Consider the following 12,829-nt stretch of genomic DNA (forward strand, 5'->3'; position numbering starts at 1 on the left):
ATTGCTGCCCGTCTGCAGTTTATAAAGATCACTTGGACAAAACGAAAAGACAATGTTTCGAGGACACAGTGAGACCAGAAAATAACTATTTGGTTTAAATTAGTAATGCGGAAAGGAAAACACCTCATCCCATCTGTGACACATGTGGTGGGACTATCATGGTTTGGTCCAGCTTTGCCATCATTGATGGAACAATGAATTCTGAATTATACCAGCAAATTCTAAAGGAAAAAGGTCAGGACACCTGTCCATGAGCATGAATCTCAAGAGAACGTGAGTTATGCCTGCAACGACCCTAAGAACACAAGTCATTCTACCAAAGAATGGTTAAAGAGGAAGAAAGGTAAAGTTCTGGAACGGCAGTATCAAAGTCCTGACCATAATTCAATAAAAATGTGGAAGGACCTGAAGTGAGCAGATCATGGGAGGAAACCACCAACATAGCAGAGATTAAGATGTTTTGAACGGAGGAAAGGGCTAAAATTGTTCTCAAACCGATGTGCAGGACTAATCGCCAATTACCGGGAACGTTGAGCCGCAGTTGTTGCTGCACAAGTCTAATATTTTTGACTCATTTGTTTGATTTGGTTCTTTATCTACTTTAGGACTTGTGTGAAAATCTGATGTAGTTTTAGGTCACGTTCATGAAGAAATATAGAAAATTCTGAAGGGCTCACAAATGTTTAAGGACCACTGTATCAAATACACAAACAAATAAAAAAAACTAAGGGGAATAATGCTCTTTTTGAGAACCTATTTATGAAAAACCTAACTCAAAGTCCCAGTGCCTTCTGGAGACTTGGGACCTTACTAGCACTGGTTGGCCATTTTGGGTCAAACAAGACCTGCTTGACGCTTTTGGCGACAGTCCCTGGTTAGGATCCTTCACTACACTAATGTGATGCCCAATTAGATTATTATATTTTTTTTTGCAACCCCTCAATGTATGAAGTTAAACATTTTTTTACAGTGTTGAACAATTGTATCTTTATTGTTTTCACTCCAAGTACAAAGCTGGGCAGGATTGTGCCTTCAAGGAACTTCAAACCCTTACGAGACCATGGATACTGTACATTCCAAGTATGGAAAATTGAGTTTTATTAGTTTATTACATCCATACAACCTGACACTATGGAATGTCACCACCAGTCTAATCATTGCATGGTCTTATCTATCTGAGGTAAAAGTGGCTTTTGAGGAGCGGCAAAAAGTACCCATGAACACTCTACAGATAGATCCAGTAGACCATTTACAATATTCTCTTATCAGTAATTCCCTCGGGTAAACATATTTTCTCCGTGTCAGCATTACATACGTTTTACAACATCCACTTTGACCCACTGTCCCATGGGGCTGTTAAATTTTCACCAACGGGGCGATGTTATAGGCAAGGCATATGGGGCATGTACCATGGAAAGCTAAGGCTCCTCCACCACTCAACCTCTTCTTGAAGGCAATGGTAGCCAAGAACAGGTGACCATACATGCCTGCCTATCTCTATAACACCCATTAACATTAGTGGAGAGGGCACAATGGCCACCACTCAACGAGGTTCGATTAGGGGGGTAATGTGTGGTCTAGCCCAGAAAGGATGTCCATATCAAATCTTGCCCTCCTCACCATCTAAAGTTTAGGTGGAAATTGTCCCACTTAAAATACTTAAATATTACTTCATTAGAAATACATTCCCAAATACCTTACATAGTTATAATGGCTCGTTTGGTCTGGGGAGCAATGATTAGGTAAAAATAAAATGATCAGTACACACAAAACCTGTCCTAATCACACAGGAGGACAACACTGAGCTAAAGAGCTGCCTCATCCTCTCTCTGCTCTGCTCGTCAGGGATTATGATCCTGATTACAGTTTAATATGGTCATCAGCTGAATCTCTCTAGGAATGGAGTTCATGAGCAGATGTGGCTAATGAGCAGCAGCACATGTCTGCATTCCCCATTACCACAGTGTGTCCTCTCTGTACTTCATGTCTCCTCATGAACTCCATTACTACAGAGATTGAGCTGAAGATCTTCTCATCTGTATTCTGGATCATAATCCCTGATCAGCAGAGAGGAGGATGAGGCAGCTCTTTACCTCAGTGTTGTGAAGTAACTTGTCCTGCTGTGCGAATAGGACAGGCTTTGTGTGTACTAACAGGACGGCTGGCTATTTTGTTTCTCCTAATCATTGCTCCCTGGACAAAACGAGCCATTATAACTAGTGAAAGGTATTTGGGAATGTATTTATAACAAAGTAATAGTTACGTATTTTCATTTCCTTAATTCCTGGAGAACCCCTTTGAGGCCCTTCAAAAGAACTTTGGTGGCCAAAACGAACCACAAAACTCTGAAAATTTTGTACCATGATCCAATTCTAGCTAAGTCCCAGACATGAGTATTTCTTCTCCATTCATTGGAGACGTCATTGAGGTACCTCAAAGAAAAAAAGCCAAGGGGCAAAGGAGATCAGTAAAGCGCTATGGGTTACCTGGTTCCAGAAATTGGGTGATAGAGCTCTGACCTCTCAGAATCCACCCACTCACACTGATGCTACCTTCTCACATCTCAAGATAGATCAGAACATTAGTGCTCCATAAACTCAATGGGAACCTCATCTATATACCTTGAAGATACAAGCCAAATGGTGAAGACCAGAAAAACACCATGGGCTTCTCCTGGGTGGTGGGACTCTTAGCTCACAGACCATTCCTCCTCGTACTGATGCTACCTTCTCACATTCCGAAGATAGATTAGAACATTAGTGCTCCATAAACTCAATGGGAACCTCATCTATATACCTTGAAGATACAAGCCAAATGGTGAAGACCAGAAAAACACCATGGGTTTCTCCTGGGTCCAGATACTGGGTGGTGGGACTCTTAGCTCACAGAGCATTCCTCCTTGTACGGATGCTACCTTCTCACAAGTCTCAAGACAGATCATAACATTAGTGCTCCATTAAACTCAATGGGAAGATCCAAGCCAAAGGGTGAAGTAAAGCACTATGGGTTTTTCTTGGTTCCAGATACTGGTTGGAAGGATTGTTGGCTCTCAGACCCTCCTGACCTTGTACTGAACCTTCTTATAGGTCTCAAGACAAATCAGTATACTAGTGGTCAATGGGGACGCCATCGATGTACCTTAAAGATACAAGTCAAAGGTTGAAGACCAGAAGAGCACTATGTTTTTTTTTTGGTTCCAGATATTGGTTGACAGGGCTCTTAGCTCTCATAACCTTCTCCCTTCCTATCTTCTCAAGACAAATCAGTATACTGATAAACATGGAGGAATTTGAAAGTGGTTCATTCATTCCGTTTTCTATCCCTGGCCAGGTGACCTCCTAAATGTGAAACAGCATGACAGACATGTAGACGTAGTAGTACTAAGGAGTACACAATGCCTCGCTAGACAAAAACCTGATCTGCATGCAACTGGTATCGTTCCTTGAATCTCATTTTCCTGATATTCCAAAAAGTTTCACAACTTGTTACTTCACTTGTATGTAATAAGAAAGCTTACAAGACCTACCCTGAAAATAAATCATTGGTATAAGGGAAAACCCCTTTCAGGCCCAAAAATATATAAATATAATAACAACTATTAAAATGCTAAAAAAAAATAATAATAATAATAATATGAAATATAAAATTTTATAAATTAAAAGAGAAATAAAAAAAATTCTAAACATAAATATAAGAAAAACAAGAAATATATAGAAATGTATATAAAACAAAAAAATGAGGAAAATGAAAATTTTCAACAAAAATGTAAATATGTAAAAATTAAAATTTAATAAAATAAACAAAAAAATAAAAATCGCCAAGTCACTGTATGCAGCACGTACAGTGTCCTTTATGATCTTTCCCCCTGCACGTCGCAGCAATTAAACAATGCTCTCCATTATTGCTCCCCCAATTACAGCAGCTTTATGGAAGTTCAAAGTCTGTGAACGTGAAGTCGACTTGATACCTGCAGAGCCCGCTCCAGCAGACGGGTAACCAGCCCCGCCACACAACGTGACGCAAGGAAGGATCACCAGGCACCCTTTACATTTGAGGCTCAGTGTTTATCCAGGCAGTCGCCGAACAAATAGAGGAAACCCTGAGCCGCGTCCCCGTATGTGCAGCCGCAGGGCCCGTCCGTCAGTTACACCGGCTTCCTTATACCTACATGTATCAAGACTTGGAGACGGCACAAGGAAATAGAGGGAAGGAAGCAAAGACAATCCCCACCTCAGATGCCAAGCAGCAGGATTAGTCAGGAACAGGTCCAACAGAGAGAGGCGACGATGTCACACCTGGTGCCAGCTTACCTGTACATCTATAAATGTGTCATCAAATGCATCTCTGCATCCATAGCACTGCTCTCATCATCCACAGGGGCAGCATTATAGTAGTTATATTCTTGTACATAGGAGGCAGCATTATAGTAGTTATATCCTTGTACATAGGAGGCAGTATTATAGCAGTTATATTCTTGTACATAGGAGGCAGTACTATAGTAGTTATATCCTTGTACATAGGAGGCAGTATTATAGTAGTTATATCCTTGTACATAGGAGGCAGTACTATAGTAGTTATATCCTTGTACATAGGAGGCAGTATTATAGTAGTTATATCCTTGTACATAGGAGGCAGTACTATAGTAGTTATATCCTTGTACATAGGAGGCAGTATTATAGTAGTTATATCCTTGTACATAGGAGGCAGTATTATAGTAGTTATATTCTTGTACATAGGAGGCAGTATTATAGTAGTTATATTCTTGTACATAGGAGGCAGTATTATAGTAGTTATATTCTTGTACATAGGAGGTGGTATTATAGTAGTTATATTATTGTACATAGGAGGCAGTATTATAGTAGTTATATCCTTGTACATAGGAGGCAGTACTATAGTAGTTATATCCTTGTACATAGGAGGCAGTATTATAGTAGTTATATCCTTGTACATAGGAGGCAGTATTATAGTAGTTATATTCTTGTACATAGGAGGCAGTATTATAGTAGTTATATTCTTGTACATAGGAGGCAGTATTATAGTAGTTATATTCTTGTACATAGGAGGTGGTATTATAGTAGTTATATTATTGTACATAGCAGCAGTATTATAGTAGTTATATTCTTGTACATAGGAGGCAGTATTATAGTAGTTATATTCTTGTACATAGGAGGCAGTATTATAGTAGTTATATTGCTGTACATAGGAGCAGTATTATAGTAGTTATATTCTTGTACATAGGAGCAGTATTATAGTAGTTATATTCCTGTACATAGGCGCAGTATTATAGTAGTTATATTCTTGTACATAGGAGGCAGTATTATAGTAGTTATATTCTTGTACATAGGAGCAGTATTATAGTAGTTATATTCTTGTACATAGGAGCAGTATTATAGTAGTTATATTCTTGTACATAGGAGCAGTATTATAGTAGTTATATTCTTGTACATAGGAGCAGTATTATAGTAGTTATATTCTTGTACATAGGAGCAGTATTATAGTAGTTATATTCTTGTACATAGGGGGGCAGTATTATAGTAGTTATATTCTTGTACATAGGGGGGCAGTATTATAGTAGTTATATTTTTGTACATAGGAGCAGTATTATAGTAGTTATAGTCTTGTACATAGGAGGCAGTATTATAGTAGTTATATTCTTGTACATAGGGGGGCAGTATTATAGTAGTTATATTTTTGTACATAGGGGCAGTATTATAGTAGTTATAGTCTTGTACATAGGAGGCAGTATTATAGCAGTTATATTCTTGTATATAGGAGGCAGTATTATAGTAGTTTTATTCTTGTACATAGGAGCAGTATTATAGGAGTTATATTCTTGTACATAGGAGCAGTATTATAGTAGTTATATTCTTGTACATAGGAGGCAGTATTATAGTAGTTATATTCTTGTACATAGGAGGCAGTATTATAGTAGTTATATTCTTGTACATAGGGGGAGTATTAGGCCTCTTTCATACGAGCGAATTTCCCGCACGGGTGCAATGTGTGACGTGATCAACAAAATAAAGCCTACTTAGGCTAATAACCTCACTTGTCCCAGATATTAAAACTGAACTTTTACTATCTGTGTTAAGAATTACTAAGTATAAGTGAATGTGAGCTACAGAAAGGGTTAGAACTATCTGATGCCCTGTCAGTTCTGAAGCATGTATGTTGTAACTGCAATGTCAGCCGGGGGTGCGCTCCCTGAACTCTGTATTAGCAGACCAGTACAGCACCTATATGTATTTCTATAGATAAGTCTATGTAACAGACACTGTTCACTCTTGGACAAGCTCCGCTAATTTGGTACTACACTAATTGCTGGAACTGAACACTAAATACTGTCCCCCAACATGTTTCGCCAGCTAATCTGGCTTCATCAGGGGTAACGGACAGAATTGCGTGACGTGAACGCATAGCACCCGCACTGAATCCTGACCCATTCATTTCACAGACCACATGAGCGTTTTTTTTTCACGCATCAGTTCTGCGTCGTATGAAAAACGCATCATGTTCTATATTCTGCGTTTCTCATGCAGCCCTGGCCCCATAGTAGTGAATGGGGCTTCAGCGAAAAACGCATTGCATCCACAAGCAGGTGCAGATGTGATGCGTTTTTCACGGACGGTTGCTAAGAGATGTTGTTTGTAAACCTTCAGTTTTTTTATCATGCGCGTGAAAAACGCATCAAAAACGCATTGCACCCGCGTGGAAAAAAACGGAACAACTGAACGCAATCGCAGACAAAACTGACTGAACCTGCTTGCAAAATGGTGCGAGTTTCACTGAACGCATCCGGAGCGGATCCGTGACGCTTGTGTGAAAGGGGCCTTATAGTCTTTTCTGTAGCTCCAGTGTAAAATACTTGACTTGAAGGGATTACAGCACCAGGGATCTTGATTCCCAGGGTGATCGGGGTTGCCCCTTAATCTCCTATTAGCATGCGGCTTGGTTAGTGTACCCTCGTTACTCCCATTATCCAGCCCAGTGTCCAGTCCCGGCTGCAGATTAATCTGAGTAATGAGGCTTGTGCTTTGTTTGTGACCAGTCAGTCGAGCGTAAAACAATGGGCACAGATCTGATCAGGGCCGAAATGTTGACATACAGTGCCTTGCAAAAGTTTTCACCCCCCTTGACTTTTTTTGTATTTTGTTACATTACAGCCTTAAGTTTAATGTTTTTTTAATCTGAATTTTATTTGCGGGTTGCTTCACGTTCATGTTCTGTAAATGACATGATGCAAATCCTCAAACAATCCATGGGAATTCCAGGTTGTGAGGCACCAAAACACCCAAAAAAAAATACTGAATACTTTTGCAAGGCACTGTATTTGGTGAGGTTCCCGGGCTGGACGATACAGTGAGAAGATCTGTTGGGTGGACTTTTCAGCTCACTGGTTTCGCAATCAGACCATTCGCCGCAAAACCAGCATCAACACTTAGGTCACTGGGCCAATGCGGCATCATGCAACTTTGAGGTGACACCTATTAAAGTGAAAAGGGGGTGCGCTGTGATAATACAAGTCTCTGCTTTAGTCAATAGAAAAGGGGGGGGGGGGGGGGGTCCTGCGTGGGAGGTGGGGACAGATTGTCCGGAAATGTGTTTAATAAAGCTTCAAATTATTTTGATTAAACAAGTTGCAAAATGACAATGCAAACAACCCCCCCCCCCTCTATTTCACAATGGTATGGTCCAGTTTACAAATCAGAAGCGTGTAAATAGGCTTTACCATTACCAGCTCTTAAAGGGACAGTCACTCAATGCAATATTATAGGAATATCTGTTTCTGAGAAAGCTGGGTGAAAACCAATATGGCTGCAAGGGCCCTCACGCGGCTTTCCCAGATTGGCAGAGCTGCAGCAACTCAGCGGCCGAGGCTATACCCTTCTAGATTGAGGTGTCCAGGGTCTTGTAGTCGGAGTCGTGTGATCAGGAGTCACATGACTGACTATATAACAGACTGCTCCCGGGCGTCCTACGTGCAGCGAGGAATGTCCGCTTATTTCCTCTTTCTAGATGCACATAAATCACAAGATCTGCCCTCGTTCTCCTCTTTGCAAGGCATTCAGATGTTCCCTAGGAAGATCTGCCATTCAGCAACCTAAGAAAGCTGGGTGACAATCCACATAGCTCCCAATAGGGTTGTCACCCAGCTTTCCCATAGCCCTGAACGTCCAGTATGGAAGTGGGGAATGTATCACTGCAGAACTGGAAAGATCTGACACCCAGGAGCCTGGGAAAGCTGGGTTACGATCAATATAACTTTCATTGCGGTTCTCACCCAGCTTTCTCATATACCCGAATTACCAGTATGGTACTGGGGAATGTATAACCTACAGAGCTAGACGGGTCTGCCATTCAGAAGCCTGGGAAAGCTGAGTGGCAATTAATATAGCTTCCAATGGGGTTGTGATCCAGCTTTGCTATACTCCTGAATGGCTAGTACGGAACTGGAGAATGCATCGCTGCAGAACTAGGAAGGTCTTCCATTCAGGAGCCTGGGAAAGTTGGCCGACAACCAATATAACTTTCCTTAGAACTGTCACTCAGCTTTCCCATATTCCTGAATGGCAGGTATGGAAGTGGATTAGAAGTTATTGCAGAAATAGGAAGACCTACCATTCAGAAGTCTGGGAAAGCTGAGTGGCAATCAATATAGCTCCCAATGGGGTTGTCATCCAGCTTTGCTATACTCCTGCATGGCTAGTATGGAACTGGAGAATGCATTGCTGCAGAACTAGGAAGGTCTTCCATTCAGGAACCCTGGAAAGCTGGGTGACAATCAATAAAGCAAATCTATAAAGAATTACCATTCAGGAGTCTGAGAAGGCTGGATAGCGATCATTACAGCTCCCATTAGGGTTGTTACCCAGCTTTACTATATTCCTGAAAGGCTGGTATGGAGGTGGGCAACGTATCACTGTAGAACTGCCATTCAGGAGACTGGGAAAGTTGGCCGACAACCAATATAACTTTCCTTAGAACTGTCACTCAGCTTTGGAAGTGGATTATAAATTATTGCAGACATAGGAAGACCTACCATTCAGAAGCCTGGGAAAGCTTAGCATGGCACCCACGGGAGTTGTAACCCGGCTTTCCTATATTCCTGAAAGGCTGGTATGGAAGTGCCATTCAGGAGCCGGGAAAAGCTGGGTGACAGCCCTACTGAAGGGTGCAGTGGCGGCCATAGTGGTCATCACCCAGCTTTTCCAGAAGCAGATACAAATCCAGGATTACCTCAGTCTCTTGGCGCAGACTATCATTGTGTATGGAGATTTCATTTTTTTTGGTGCGTGTGACACCGGAATGGAGGACCAAATCCATTCGGTGCCAGCGGCGGGCGCAGCGAAGAAACACAAACAAAGCAAAACGCTACAGACAACAAACACTGCGAGGGCCAAACAAAACACGCAGGGCACAACGTCCATGCCATCGCCTGTGCAAATACACGCTGCCCGGCAGACGGCGCTGCGGCGATCTGATTACGGAATATTCCGGCGTCGCTTCATCTGGACTCGGCGAGTGCCAGGCTGTCAGCCACGGGACTCATTTTGCACGCAGAGAGGAAAGAGTTAAAAGCATAAGACTGTTAAAATGACCGCGGCCTGCAAGTAAAGCGCCTCACATGACCCTCAACCCGGAGGGGGGTACAGCGCGACTCAAAAAGGTTTAATCCTGGGAAGGAGCTGCCAAGATTCCTGCACACGTCTTCAGGAGGGAAAGAAGGCGTCTGCAAGGCTAAGGGGCTCGGGGTGAACCCAATCTTCCCATTGCTCTCCCATTTCTAGCCTGGCATCTGTGCCCATCATGTCAAAGGAGTCCAATTTTGACACGTGGCTCCTTTTGACGGCCCCCCCAGGGGCAAGCTATTGCCAGGGCACAGGAGGGCACAGTGGGCACAACCGGAGGGTTCAGCTCTGAAAAAGCCTATTTGCCACGGGGCTTGTGATGCGCGCCCCCCCCCCCCCCCAAAGTCCTCATCTAAGGCAGACACTCAGACACTTGATACAATGTAGCTTTTCTCTGCGATTCAGATACATTGTATCAGTGGGCACTGGGGAGGGAGCAATGTACCTGGCCGCAGAGGAAACAACCCCCACATTAGGTCAGTGGGCACCATAAATGTGTCACCTATGAAATCTGAGGGGGGTATTTACTGGGTGCAATCAAGGGAGGGGGCGGGGGGGGGGGGGGGGAGATAAAACTGCACCTAAGTGTAGTCACCACCGTCAACTACTTAAAGGGGCAATCCGCCCTCAGCATACAACCTTCCTCCAGCCTGGCTGTGTATTACTTAGACACCATATGGCGGTATTATTTGGTCACTATATAAAGCCTTTAATATCGCAATTAGATAGCATAGCTATATGGTGGATATTATTATTATTATTAGCAATGGCACTATAGTGCGGCACTCTACCTGACACCAGAAATACAGACTGCATACGGCATTACACAGCACAGAACAATTATATTTTCCCTGTATAAGACTAGATATACGAGCACTATATGGAAGTATTATATGGTGCTATCGCTATCATTACTAGTATTGGCACTACCCCATGACATCTCATGTTATAGATATTAGTTCCCTATATGACACGACATATTAAAACCACTCTATTACATGGGCACCATATGGCGTCATTTTTACTACTGGTGGCACTCGTGTTACCTATAGAGCATGAGACTATTACATCAGCGCTATATGGCATCATTCTTAGTACTATTGGCACTGTTACATATCCTCTATATGACACTAGACACATACTATATGGCAGTATTACACAGGCTTTAAATGGCACTATTATTACTGCTATTGGCACCAGCGCTGCATGAGACATAACTACTGTATTGCAGTATTACATAGGCTCTATATGGCGCCATTCTTACTACTTTTAGCACTTTTATAAGCTCCTTTAGAACACTAGATATATAGGCACTATACTGCAGTATTACATAGGCTCTATATGGCACCATTCTTACTACTTTTGACACCTTTATAAGTTCCTATATAATCACTGTATTGCAGTATTACATAGGTGCTATATGGCGCCATTCTTACTACTTTTAGCACTTTTATAAGTTTCTATATAACCACTATATTGCAGTATTACATAGGCTCTATATGGCACCATTCTTACTACTTTTGACACCTTTATAAGTTCCTATATAATCACTATACTGCAGCATTACATAGGTGCTATATGGCGCTATTCTTACTACTTCTGCTCCCTATATAACACTAGACATATAGGCACTGTTTGGCAGTATTACATGGACACTGTATGATATTATTACACTACATTCCCTCCTACTAAACTATTAACATTGTGACGCCCCTGGGTCCACAGTCCTTGATGTCACGGCCGGTCCACGTTGAGCCCCTGAAGCTGTGATACATTAGGATCAATCCCTGGTGATCTCATCAGATGACCGGCACTCGCAGCCCTGGCCGACAGCCATAATGTCACACAAACCCGAACTCTGCCCACCCCTCCCGGGCCTCCGCGGGGGCTCAGATCTCTATCAGACTGTTCCCTTTGATTTCCTCACTCGCTGTTTTTCGCGGTGACCGCTGGCAATATTTTAATAAAAAATGCTAATTATAAGACGCACAAGAACAAAAAATGACTTTAATGTGGCACCGAGACCATAGCGCCTGCAATCATTCGCCGACTCCGCCCCCTGGACTCATAACCCCAGAGCCAGCAGGAATTTAAAGGGATAAACCCCACGTCTGCCTTAGACTTAAAGGGGAAGTACAGAGGCTGGAGATCAAACACCCGGTCTATTATAGTCCACTCACCCATCCCTGACAGAACCACGTACCCCTTTAACGGGATAATATCCGTCCACGTCACGCCCATACGATATTACCACATCTCCGTCAGGTCCGATCTGTTATAACATAGCACCTTTAGGTCACGATATTGGGGATCTCTGTGCGGCAGGGGGGGGGGGGGGGTCTCAATATATCACAAACTAGAGGACAGAGTAGACAACAGCAACCTGTACACAATTGGGGGGGGGGGGGAACCTTCAAGTTATTTTGGGGTCCCCCCCCCCATATACTCTATACAGTAATGAGGCACCCCACAACAATGAGACGTGAACTACAACACCCATCAGATACCCTGGGAAAAGATGACCCCAAAAATGTCACCTTGACAAAAGCAAGGGAGACGTCCCCTAAATAGCAGCCTAATACCACGCTGGGGTGCTGCACAGGCACTAGGGCCGCCCCTTATATTGAGTTTTGGGGTCCCAGACCATGGACAGCCTAAAATGTTATGTCTGGGATGGAATAAATCAGCAGGAATCCTCCAGTGAAGCCCTGCAGAGCATTGCTCCATTACTACAGGATGCAGAGTATCTCACCAAAGGCATATGGGGGGGTCTAATTAAATGGGAACTCTACCCCTGCACATAACCTTACACAACTCTTTACCGAGTCCAACAAGCCAGCCCCCAGCCCAATGCCAGGCCCGGCGCCCCCTCACCTGGCCGCCAGAGCCGCTCTGTGACCGCTGTCACCTCCGTCTTCCACAGCCACCAGCCCAGCTCCGCCGACTCTGACACATCCGCCGAGGAGACCCCGCCCACTGCCGAGGGACGGCGGGGTTTACTAGAGCCTTCAATGAACTGACTGTCATGGCCACGCCCCCAGCCAATCACAATCCACAACGCTCCAAGGTCGCTCGGTCATTGGCTAGCCACAGCGAGGCGTGAAGAAGCCTTCCGCGTTCCACCAGCGTGGACAGACGCCACGTGATAGGTCTTTGCTAGCAGTTCACGACTTTTACTTTACGGCAGCGGCAAAGCGAGG

General features: G+C 43.4%; 1 protein-coding gene across 1 annotated transcript in view; it reads right to left on the reverse strand.

Annotated features, from left to right (window-relative positions):
* SLC31A1 (solute carrier family 31 member 1) overlaps positions 1-12,612 on the reverse strand; it is a 22,074-nt gene extending 9,462 nt beyond the window's left edge. The window contains exon 1 of the mRNA XM_044305897.1: positions 12,504-12,612. The gene's annotated coding sequence lies outside the window, so the exon portion shown is untranslated. The remainder of the gene's footprint in view (positions 1-12,503) is intronic.
* Positions 12,613-12,829: the final 217 nt, after the last annotated feature.

Source organism: Bufo gargarizans, chromosome 9 (assembly GCF_014858855.1).
Source record: "Bufo gargarizans isolate SCDJY-AF-19 chromosome 9, ASM1485885v1, whole genome shotgun sequence".
NCBI classification, from domain to species: Eukaryota; Metazoa; Chordata; class Amphibia; order Anura; family Bufonidae; genus Bufo; species Bufo gargarizans.